We start from the raw sequence: 13,054 nt of genomic DNA, 5'->3' as shown, positions 1-13,054 counted from the left end.
GTCCAGATCAAAACAAATATTGTTTGCTGAACATAAAATCATGCTCCAGACATTGCCATCTCAGTACCCTGATCTACTGTAAACTCCATAGGAAAACAGTGGGGTGAGTCAAAGAGGAGTGTGGACCTAGGAATCTGGACAATCTGGGGAGATTTTGTAAAGACGAACGGTCTTAAATCCCTTGCTTTGTATTCTCCAACTTTATGGGGTTTTATTGGCAAAGGGAGGCTTAAGAAGTTATTACAAGCAGGGGTGCCAATAATTGTGAGCAATGTGTTTTTGTTACAAATATTTATTTCTTTATGAAATTTTCCTTTTTCATAATTATTGCTATAATTTTAAACTATATTTTCTGATTCAAAGCTGAACAACTGAACAACAGCTGAACTACAGCTATAAAACTGACTAAAAGCTAGATTCATGTCAATTCAGGTTGGTTTTTAGTTAAATTTAAAAGTTAAATTGTGTTTTGTTTTATAAATAATGATATTGAATTATGCAGTGCAAGATGCCTCAAAGACAGTAGACAAATGCAGAAAGAAAGCCACAAAAGGCAGTGGATCTCTCTCTCTCTCTCTCTCTCTCTCTCTCTCACACACCACATACAAACAAATAGATAAAGATTTCACCTGGTGGGGTAAATGATCTATAGTATGATGTAGTTTGTTGTAAGATTCCATGTTGAATTTTGTTTCAATATGGGTCGCTTTAATTTAACGGATTGAACTGTAAATTATGCTGACATATGTTTATAAATCTTGTTTCATGTGCCCTTTTTCAATTTGGGCTCCTGGCCCCCCAAAGGTCTCTGCACAGCCCTGATATAGAGAGCTAGGCAATGCCCATGATGATGACTGAGCTGTGTAATGGGTCTGTTGCCTACTTTAGGCTATCACGACTACTTCATGACTACCTAAAACCGTCTTTATTCAGAAACTGTGTCATTGGTCATTGATTTATGTACTCAAAAATAGCCCTCTAGCCTTTTTCACAAGCCTGTATTACGCAATGGATTTCTCAAAATTCCACGAACATTATTATTGATTTACTTTCTTCCAGATATAAAGTTCTTTTGTGATCTTTTTTGTGAATAAAATGATGGCTTGATTGAAAAAAGTTGGTACTCATGATCCTAAATTCATAAACTCAAAGTTGCAAGTTGGGTGCTTAATATCACATCGGCTTTATGCAGCCATATTTGTGTATGGGTATCCTAGGTATCTTTGTGCTTCAGGGATATTCTGAACAACGATCTTAAATCGAGTTGAGTGATTACCCAGGCTTTATTTACAATAACTTTAAAAATTATGTTTCATTGCAACTTTAAAGGCATTTCCACCCTTTATCTAAAAAAAAGCTGCTGCCCATGGGCTAAAAGTGTGTTTATTTTAAAGTGTGTTTTTAATCTGGTAACCAAATGCTTAGCTCACCAGTTTCTCCTTTTAATTCTGAATCCATACATACCTCATATGTTATATTTGGTTAAACTAGTCAAAAGTTGTAGCAGTTTAAATATTTTGCAGCGCCCCCTAGAGGCTATTTTGTTATCTGTGTGTTTGACACTCGGACTCAAATTGTTCTATAGACCCTTCACTTCAACTTAGAAGTGAAAACCAAACTTTAACACCAATTTGAAATGACTGAGAAAAATTACACATACATACGACCCCACTATATGAAGCTTCCCCTTGCAAGTGGGATATTCTTCCTACAGGCAGTAGGGGCAGGCAAGAGAGTCATTTAACCATATACCGATTTAAGAAGATGATTAATTAACACAAAAACGTTGCTTGGTGTCCCTTTAACAGACCTGTCATATAATGGATGTGAAAAGGGGCAAGTATGATGCATGTGGAGAATTTAAATTACCAGAAATATCATGCCAACAAGTAAAGGGATCTTTTGTTTGTGATGGGTAGAACTAGTGTTAGGCTACATGTTCTTCATTTTATAGCCCTGATTTGCCCCTTGTTTGATGTACCTGACTTACACTGAGGCATGTGTTTAATTAAGATGCATGTGAGTGTAGTAGTGCTTCAGTGATGGTCTCCTTCTGTTCCCTCTGTTTGTTTGCAGGCGGTGTTCGACAAGGGCCCAAAATATTTTAAAGGACATTTCATGCCCTGACCATGGGCTGTTTAAACCACTGAGGTCAAGCAGACGTCTCTGTTCCCACATGGCTAGAACAGGCTGAGGAGGAGTTTCCTTCCTCAAGCCATTCGCATCCTGAACACACATAACTCTATGTGTCAAATTAGATAAGGTTGTTGCTTCCCGTCAGGTTTTGTTCAAACCATGTCTATATCATGAATGGTTCCCAAAACCAAGGCCTGTAAAATATTTCTGTTCAAATCCTACGTCTTATTAAGTTTGTACAGCATGCTCATTTTCTACAAGGCCCTATAGAAAATTGAAAATGACCAACAATGCAATCACACCTTGTTTTATCCTTATTATCTTCAAGTGCATTTGTTTCAGAGACCTCAAATATCGGCTCAACAATGAAGTATTGTATTTGCAGACAAAATAATGGTGGATGCCATGTGGATATAAAACAAAGACTCATAGTATCACCAGTTTTGCACATATCTCTGGGCTTGTATAAAATGAATGGGCATGCAGTACAAACTTTTAATGGTCCAGTCATACTGAGAACATATCTGTCTTCCATCCTGTTTGGGCAAGCTAGGAATAATACTTAGAATTATTAATACTTAAAAATAAAAAGATATTAAAGGATAATTCCGGTATTTAGCACTTGAGTCCCTTTTCTGGTTTGTTTTGGATGAACTAGAGTGGTGGACACCGAAATTTTGACGATTGGTCCTGTCTCGACTTTTCTGACTTGTTTTGAATCGCCTTTACTGCTTCAGAGTGGCTGCCTATGGGCATGCACAAACATGTCCTTCACCCTTACGAGCCCGACCGTTCTAATTTCGTTACAAAAGTAACGATGGCCAATTGTCTAATATCTCAGCTGTCCAATGACTGATTTTATTTCTGAAATCTTCCCCGTAATGCTGACAACATAAGCTTCAATTTGATATGATTGGTTAAGGGGTTTATGGCGCGAAATGTTTTGGATACTTGAAGATGAGTCTTGAAAAAATATTTTCACTTGAGTCGGTGCATTTGACGGCGACAGCCGGATGCCACTTGCACTTAAGTTGGAGTTTACCTCGACTGGAAACCACACAGCTGGATGTTTTTACATCGGTTCTAGTTATGGTTTATCTTAATTTGAAGTCCTTAAATCATGTTATTTGACAGTAATATGCTTTCTCATCAGCGTCAACATTATGGCTTAGCGGGGGGCTAGTGCATCGTCACGTAACTTTAGCTAACTGTATAATTCTGAACTGCTTGCAATATTATCGTTTGCTTTTGATGTCCGTTATTTTCATTTGACAGTTTCATTTAAAAACCTGTTAGTATATAACCTGTAGGTAAGTTTGTTTTCTACCAATTTGCTTGTTAGGTAAGCATTATATTGGCAAGACAGTATAGCAAACCAAAGCTGAATAAATCAATGGGCACCGCGTTTCTAAGTTGCGTTCTCTTACATGAAATAAGTTGAGCGATATTTTTACTCCTCTCAATATGTAGTTGTAGAAAATAAGATGTGAAATCACATATTCTGTCAGAAATATAATTAACTTATTGCCTTTCCTCCGGTTGTTATCTGTAGTGAACTATTTTAGCTTGCTAACTTCTAAATGACAAACATTAGACGTGCTTGTCTCAACATTTTCTAAGATGGCATGACTTGAAATAGATGAAGCACAACAATATTTAGTTATAGAAAACATGATGTGAAATCACATATTCTGTCAGAAATGTCATTATTGCATTTCAGCAGTTTGTTACTAGGTGAAATGTAATCTGTCTTTATCTTGATGCCAGCCAGGCAATCAGATTTAGGGTAGCTAAACCCATGTGTAATACAATGACTTTTCATAGGCCTACTTAGAAATATTTCGGGTATATTCTGAGGATGCTTCAATAGTTTAGGCTACCTCTTCTTTTGTGTGCATACATGCACAAATCTGTAATTTTGTGATTTTATTTTTTACATTAATAAAGGTATTTGTATGATTTCGCTCTTGTTTCAGATGGAGGATGACAAGACCTACACAGACCTTCTCGCAAGCCTGAAGAGGTAGCTGACTGCTCATGAGCTTGCGCTCACAATGCTGAAGACCATGAGGGGACTTTTTCTCCATTGACATTGCCGTTGTCAGTAGCTTCTTGTTATTTCAAGTTTGACAATGCAATGCAGAATCTGGTGTTGAACCTAGGTTTGGTAGCTACAACCAGAAAGAATTTGGAGGAAATCTATCGCAACAGCTGGTAGGCATTTCCGTTGAAATTTCAGCCTCACCTTCAGCTGCTCCAACTACTACTCTGTTGTCTTTCCATCGAGTACATTTTCCTGTACAGCAGGAGCTTGTTATAAAAAAACGTACATAATAAAACTAAAGTAGCTTGTATGGCCCTGGAGTGTAACGGTAGGCGAATTTGTTTTATTGATAAACAAATTGCTGTCAGATTTGGCATTCTGCAAAAGGGGATGCCTTTAGTAATGAGTCATAGCTCTTCTGTGTTCAACCTTCAGGTTCCCCACCCCACCTTTCCCTATCCTCTTCTGTAAGTGTGTGTGTGTGGGTATGAGTTTGTGTGTATATGTGTGTATGTGTTTATTCTCCACAGGCTTGTTCTAATTATGTAATCCACTTTCAAATGTTTAGAACACATTGAGTTTTGAGTGATGTTGATTGTATTCCTAGCTTTTCATAAATAAATAATACATTTTATATATGTATATAATGTTCATATTATACTGATTTATATAAGGAAGTTGTATTTGTTGAATCAAATGTATTTTATGTCTCTTTTCCAAAATGGTCTTCAATGCAGTATACTTACTTCCTGTATTACTGGTAAGGTACAGTATGTTTTTTTTAATGTAATTCTTATTGACTGTAGCATTTGCTTATATGCAAATAAATGGTTTATTCTTATAGACCAAATACATCTAAACCATTGTTTCTGACTTGATTATTAGTTTTTATGCATACTTTTATGTTGTTGGTGAGAAAGTGAATGTGAATTCTGTCAACATTCTAAATCCCGTTTCCTGCATTCTTTTACACTGATCACTAAAATTATCATAACTTTTGAAAGGTTAATGATATTCCCATACAGTCTTAAATAGCCCACAACTTGCTGAACATTTCATACACTCTATATTTTTCTCTATCTTGTAGAGAAATATGATGAAAAATCATTTTTATGTGAATGACATTAAATTTTGACAAATTCCGGATATACATTTGAAGAGGATTTTCAAATACTGTTCATTACTATATCAACATTACCATATGTATTTTACATCATTTCATAGAACTGATCCTTCTGATTACAATGGTATGTATATACCATTGATGGTATGTATTATACTCAAGAAATAAGTTTTTTTGTGTGAGGAGGTCATCCAGTACAAAAAATGGCATGTTCAGCACGGGCACGAAAGGGTTAAAACAACCCTTAACGTTCGTTTTCAAAACTGTGAAACTGTGGTTTAATTATTATTATTATTATTATTATTATTATTATTATTATTATTATAAATAAACCACCTTCTCATCAGTCCTGCCATTCATGTGGATAATCAAAGCCTGTCTAAAAGATGAAGAAGGTGACCATTTGGCCCTAGAAATGAAGAACAAAATTAGTTGAGATTTTGAGAAAAGGTATGATGATCACAACCTGCAGATGATACTAAACATCTCTACATTCCTTGATCCGAGATGTAAAGGTACTTTTGTAACTATCGAGGAGTATATAAAGAGGGAACTGCTCCTTAAAGCTGAGGCCGTTCAGTTTCCACCCCACAGTCCAGTGGACCCTAGAGGAGCAGTGCTGTACCAAAATAGGAGTGGCACAAAGAGCTTGCTCTGCAGCATAACCTCAGAGAAGAAGGGGGCAGAGAGTTCTGAAATGAGGGAACATTCTCCCACACCCGCTACACCCAAAGACAGATTAAATTGTGTTTGTTGACTATAAACAGTTCAGAGAGATCAGCCCTGCAGAGGATCCCCTGGCCTTGTGGAGTCAGCCTGAGGCACAAACTGCCCATCCTGGCGCTCTTTGTGAAGAAGTATCTTTGCATTTTTTGCTTCTAGTTGTGCATCTGAACGGGTCTTCAGCACAACAGGGAATGTTTGCCGTCCGAGACGTTCCAGACTGACTGATGAACATTTAGGAACTCTAGTTTTCTTGGCCAAAAACTTGAATAAGGCAAAGGAACTGAGTAAGAAATTAACACCTGCTGGCCACTCTACTGTAGTGCTAATGCACAGTGGTTTTTCAAGAGTTTTTTTGACCGAGAAAAAACTCAGGTTTGATAACAAAGATAATGCAGCTAAATTTGATTGAATGCCATTGTTTTAATTTATGTTAGTTAAATTTGGATATTTAATATACTATATAATATATAGATATATAGATATAATAGGGGGCCAGCCTTCTGGATCACACAAACATACAAGGACACATAAAGGACGCAGGTACAGTACATGAACTCTGGGGTGGTGGGTGGACAAGGGCGAGAGCAGGCGCGCAGGAAGACATTTTCGGCAGAGGGTGCGGATGCGGGCGGTGGGGGGGGTCCACATAGTGTTTATAATATTCTAAAGATATTATGTTACACAGGCTCTGTATTCTGCAGACCACTCTACCTCTGTCTCCTTTTTAAAAAAAAAAAAAAAAGAAGAACAGATGAGCTGACAGTGCGCACAAAATATATCGCAACAAGCTAACTCCAAAGACCAGCGATGAAAAAATAATCTATCTAAATATCTGTGTAAATGCGTACATACAAACTAAAATATTATTTGCCTAGTGCAATCAATGTAAATTGTATATTATTAGCAATATATCCATTATCAAACTGTCTGTTAAAACAAAGAGCTTGATGCGCCAGGAATGGTGTTAGATGACAATGTTTATTTTAAAACTACTACAAGTAGCCTAGGCTGTGTCTTAGCCAAGGCTATGCCTAACAATTCATCAAAATAAAAAAGGAATAAAGCACGCACATCCTATGTTTTTTTGTTTTTTTTTAAACAGCGACGAAATTGTGAATTTCCAGAGCACACTTGACAATCGACTCCTACAGCAGCAAAGATGGCAACATTTCCGGAAAGGTACTGGCTTGATGAAATTCATTCTGGACTCTCTATCCAACCACATAAAGACCTCGGGATACTTCGGTTTGGCTTTAGGGACCCTCTACTCACTACCACGTAAGTGCAATGTTGTTTGGAACTGTAGAAGAGGTATAAAAATAGCGTTTTGTAGCGGCGAAATAATATGCCCTTCTCACTTCCACGCTAACGAGCTTTGACTAAAAACGGTAACATCGAACTTTCTCAAAACACATCCGAATGACATGATTTGGATGTCAACTCAACGTATGTACTCCCAATCATCCATAAATAGATCTAAAGTGCATTTTACTCTGGATAATTCCTTTAACATTAACAGAGACCAATAGCAAGTTTTAATTTCAAACACATTACCCGTTACAGGCCAAAATGTAATTTTGCTCATTATAGCGCCACCTATAGGTCAAAAGTCATCAAATTTATTGAGCCTCCTCCTTATTGGGACCTGAGCTCATGTACTGAGTTTGGTTTTGATACGTTAAAGCTTTACTGAAATATTACTTCACTTCCCGCCAAACTTGATTGGTCGTGACAGGCGACAGGTTTTGAATATGGCTCCACAAAGCAATGCGTTTGTGAGTCATGGTCTGACGATTATCTGCGCCAAGTTTCGTCAAAATCGGACAAACTTTATGACCTTGGATTCCTTTTAAGTGTTTTTGATTAAATCCAATATGGCGGAAGATCCAACATGGCGGAAATTGACGTCATGGGGTGCGTTGAGTTCGGCCTCATCCAAGGATTCCAAGTATACCTCAATTTGTATGGTTGAAACTTTAAGCGCATAGATGTAATGCGAAATCTGACACATTGGGGGCGCTAGAGCACTTGACATGAAACTTAGTGAAATTAATCATATGACTATACCGAATCAATGTGCTAAATTTCCCAACTTTTTACTGTATGGTTCAATGGCAAATGAGTGTTTCGTTATAATAATAATAAGAACACATAGAATCACTATGGGTTGCCTCGCAGCTTCGCTGCTTGGCCCCCAATTAAGCATTCATTGAGCTGGTGCAGGTGTAGCGGACTTTTTTTCATTCTAACAATTCATTAAAACCAGGTTAAATCACATAACAGAATGATCATCAGCATCATACAGCAATTAGGTTACTGTGTAAAATATACAGAACATGCAATAGCCTTATTACTTTCTACAGTAATCACAAACACATAAAATAAAAGCGATATAGGCTCCCATCTGGGCCTGCACGGCGGCAGGAAAAAGAAGACGGAGATGTGACAGAATGATCATCAGCATCATAACAGTTAGTGCGTAAAATATACAGAACGTGCAACAGCCCAATTACTTTCTATAGCAATCACAAACGCAAAGTTGGAGATGTGACAGAATGATCATTAGCATCACACAGCAATTAGTGTGCAAAACATGCAATAGCCCAATTACTTTATACAGCAATCACAAACACATAAAATTAAAGTATGTATACAAAAACGTTATAGGCTCCCATCTGGGCCTGCACGCCGGCAGGAAAAAGACGGGGGATATGACAGAATGATCATCAGCATCGTACGGCAATTAGTGCGTAAAATATACAGAACATGCAATAGACCAATTCCTTTCTACAGCAATCACAAATAAACATAAACACATCTAATAAAACTATCAATACAAAAACGATATAGGCTCCCATCTGGGCATGCACGGCGGCAGGAAAAAGACGGAGATTAGACACTACCTTACGATGAATTCAGTACACCAAACGTAGATTTGCGTTCTGGAGTTGGGGTGATAAACTCTGCCATGAGACGCTGAATATTCAGATCATCCAAAATGTCCTTGTGGATGTGAAGCAGGGCCATGTGTGTGAGTCTACTCTGAGTTACAGTACTATGGAGCCAGGTTTTCAGGAGGCGAAGAGCTGAGAAAGACCTTTCTGAGCAAGCAGTAGACACTGATAAACAGAGGCACAGGTGGATCAGCTTTTCCACCTCGGTCAGGAGCCCTCTCGTTTGTGGATGTAGAGCTGACACAAATCGAGCAAGATCTTTGACTGAGTGGAATGCTTGTTGCTTGGTGAGACCACCCAGCATACTCAGTTGCAGGCCTAGGGATGCAGTGTCCATCTGCGGAAGCTTAAGGTTACTGATGTCAGCATCGGAAACAATGCCCTTAGCAGAATCCACCAGCACTTTCTCCCTCTTTGCAGCTGTTGACATGCCAGCGTGATCGAATCTGCGCTCCAATTCAGCATTCATTAAATCGACTACCTCAAAAAATGTACGTCGCCACTGATTCGCCACTGTCTACTAAATCCTCCAACCCACAGTGGTGTCCCGAAAATGACATGGGGTTCGGCTGACCCTGGAATCTTTCACCACTTCAGGCTGAGAGCTGATGCAGACGATTTTGCTGAAATAAAGCAATAAACCCCAAGAGGCCGCAGGTTACGCTGATTTTACAACAGGTGTTTGAGATATGTGTGTTCTATCTATGGCTTTAATATAGAATGCATGCATCATAGAATGTTATGACAACTTGAAAGGTCATGCTGGGTTAACAACGGCATGGAACGTGATTCAACCAATCATAATTAAGAATGGGAACAATCAGTTTTAGAATAAAGAATAAAGCTTACATATGTGATCTTTGAGAACTTCAATGCACTCAAGTGCACCAGACACGTTTGCCTCAGCACTCTGCAAACTTCTTGCCACAGCCTCACAAGGCCCAAACATCGCCTCACAGCACAACAGCCCAAAGACAGTTCTGCCCTTCATGGCTTGCTTGAGAAGTCCCGATATTTTCGGCCGGGTCTCTACACGAACACTCACCTTTTTGGAGAACTCGTAGGGTCTCCAACAGCAGCCAATATCCTCGAAGGAGTCTGGATATCGCCCTGGTCCTTACGCACCATCTTGTCAGACACAGAGCTGCGACATTGGACACGGGTTCTCCGTTGGGGAAAAGAGACTGATACAAGCTTTTGCGTTTTGATGACTCTCGGATGAGGTTGGAGGCGCTCTGTACGAAGTTGAAGACCTCTGCAACGAGAGTCACCTCACGAGCTCCTGCAAAGCAAGATCCAACGAGTGGTTACAGCAGTGGACAAACAAGGAGCCAGGGCAGACTTCTGCAAGGCGCGCACATACTCCGGTGAAACGCCCGGGCATATTACTTGCCCCGTCAAAACAGTTTCCTTGAAGCTTTTCCATTGGCAGGTGCAAGCACAAAAATATGTCAGTGATACACCTGAACAAAGTGTCTGCTTTCGAATCTGGTGCGCTGTAAAATCCCAAAAACACACTCTGTTGACACAAATCAGCATCCACGTAATGCAAATGACAAGAAAACTGCTCAGATAAGCTAATGTCTGTAGTGCCATCAGCCGTCAGTCCAAAGAAATGCGACCCCATTGCCCCAGAGACCAACCTTCGCTGCACAGCACATGCAAGCAGTTGATGATTTCATTCTGGATCCCATCTGATAGCCAGTTATCCCTGCGGAGCATCCACTGGCGAGCTGCGGGAAGTGACTCGGTGCGGTCTAACATCATATGCCAGAAATGTCCATCCCGGTGATCGTGGCCTCGGAGAGGCAAGCCCTGTCGGACCAAATAGCATACCAACTTGAAGGCCTCTTGGAGAACCACTCTGGCAGTATGCTGCTCATTCGCCACCACGTCAGAGAGCAGGGCACTGATCGGTGTGTTATTCAGCGCAGCAAATTTATTTACAGCTTCTAGGTGGAAGGATGACTTTTCTAACCTGACCCTCGCCAGATGAATTTCACTCCGCCTAGCTCCACTCATCCATCTGGAACCGATCCATTGAAGTGTTGCTTCAGAAGGCTGGGCCTAATCAAAAAATGCTTGCATATGATTGAATAAGCCACTTGTCCGTCATCTATTGACATGCTACTTCAACCACTCACATCGAAGCCAACCCGTGACGCTGATAACAGTCTCACGGTCGCCTCTCCACTACGTCACATCTATGAAACTCCCGCCCTGCGTCCTGATTGGCTGAACCATAAAGTTGGTTGCAGAAATCACTCTCAATGGAAGAGGTCCCAGATGGATGTGAGTGAAGCTAGGCGGAGCTAAGCGGAACGAAATTCATCTGGCTAGGGTCAGGTTATGACTTTTCATGGTCTCGGAATTTTTCTGTGGCTTTACGCCAATTCGAAAAGCCCCCACTGATGAACATATAGTCAGCTCTCATTTTCTCCTCATGTACCAACTTTTTGGCTACCACAGACGAACAAGTAAAGCCCAGGGCTTTGTCAGTGTCCTTCACATAATGGAGCCATTTCCATTTTTCAAACCAAGCTGATTTGAAGGATCTTACAAAACTTTCAGTCCCTTCCTAGTGGGGAAGTCGAAATACCTTGGCTGGAAAGGTTCAGATGGAAAAGGTAAAGGTGATGTCCCTGCAGCGGGCGAATTGGAACTTGAAGAGGGGCTAGCCATAGACTGTATACAGTCTATGGGGCTAGCAGTAGCGTCACCAGCAGCCTGTTTGTGTTGGCTAGCTCCGGTCACGACAGAAGCTAGCTGGTCCTGCTCAAGGTCGATCGACGACGTCTGGGTTGTACCTTGAATGCTGGATACGGAGTCCGTAGAATAAGAAGTCCTCGGGTGTTTGGGGTTGGGCGGCGATTGAAAAAAATCTAAAATTATCTTTAGAGATATTGTTATATGTACAGATGCTGATATAGAAATAAACTTGTTCTTCGTTATTGTCTTGAGTGTGAGTGGATGCTATACTAGCCTAGGCTTATGCAATCGCGTCAAGACAAATCTGATTGGCCAATACACGTAAAGGAGAATTCCATTCCATTAATGAGGTTAACGTGAATCCCAGCTTGGTAGTATGGGAATTTATGCCACAGAATTAACCTGCTCCATAGCAGGTTAACTTTCAAGCTAAATTAAGCTGTGTTGCAAAAAAAAAAAACACAAGTCCAAAAAGATGGTTCCGTCAACCTGTGCTTTCGTCACCTGTAGCCTACTTCAAAACTTCAAAAATAGAAGTAGGCCTAGAAATGTTTTTCCGACAGTGTCACCAAGCATGGATTTACACATTCACTAGCTCCAAAGAATTTATGAAGATTATGCGACTTAAAATGTTTTAACTTCACATGCGTGTGGTTCTAGGAATCTTGTTACTCTATGTCATTTACGTTCGGTGGTGGTGTAACGTGCAGAGAGACGGCATACGAAGGCAATTACATTCTTGCGTGTTCACAGGTTCACTTCCCATACGAAGTATTAACGCTACATAGCTTATCACCTTGGTAATGGCATTTTTAGTTATACTCTTTAATGAAAGACATATGTCTACTGTTGATAAGGGTCATGCACATTTGGTAGGCTGTTCAGTGACAGTAATATGCTTTGCCAGTGGGCTATATTATCTGATGCAAGCCAAAGGATAATTCTGTAGCCTGTAGGCCTATAGGCAGCTAATGTTAATGAGCTAATGTGCTACACAGATTAAATACTAGGCAAAAATCACAAATTGAAAGCCATTGCATTTCAGATAATTATATTTCAAACACTTTGGGACTTATGGGAGACAATAGGCTATTAGTTGATACTAATTTATTTTATGACCACCTACACCTAGACAATAATTTGGAGTGAACTATTTTAATCTAAGAACGTAGGCTATAGATAGTTTTGAATATATACCAAAGTTGTTTTTGAGTTTATACTATAGTACTAGTATATAGTATAGACTAGTATAGTCTATGTGTTCAAGAGTGAAGCCAATCAAACTCGCAATTGATTTCAAACCCTTAGCATTGTTGTTTTAACCCTTAGCATTGTTGTTTGTATGCTTTCATTTTTCTCCAA

Source organism: Alosa sapidissima, chromosome 6, assembly GCF_018492685.1.
Source record: "Alosa sapidissima isolate fAloSap1 chromosome 6, fAloSap1.pri, whole genome shotgun sequence".
NCBI lineage: Eukaryota > Metazoa > Chordata > Actinopteri > Clupeiformes > Clupeidae > Alosa > Alosa sapidissima.
This window is presented reverse-complemented; position numbering follows the sequence as displayed.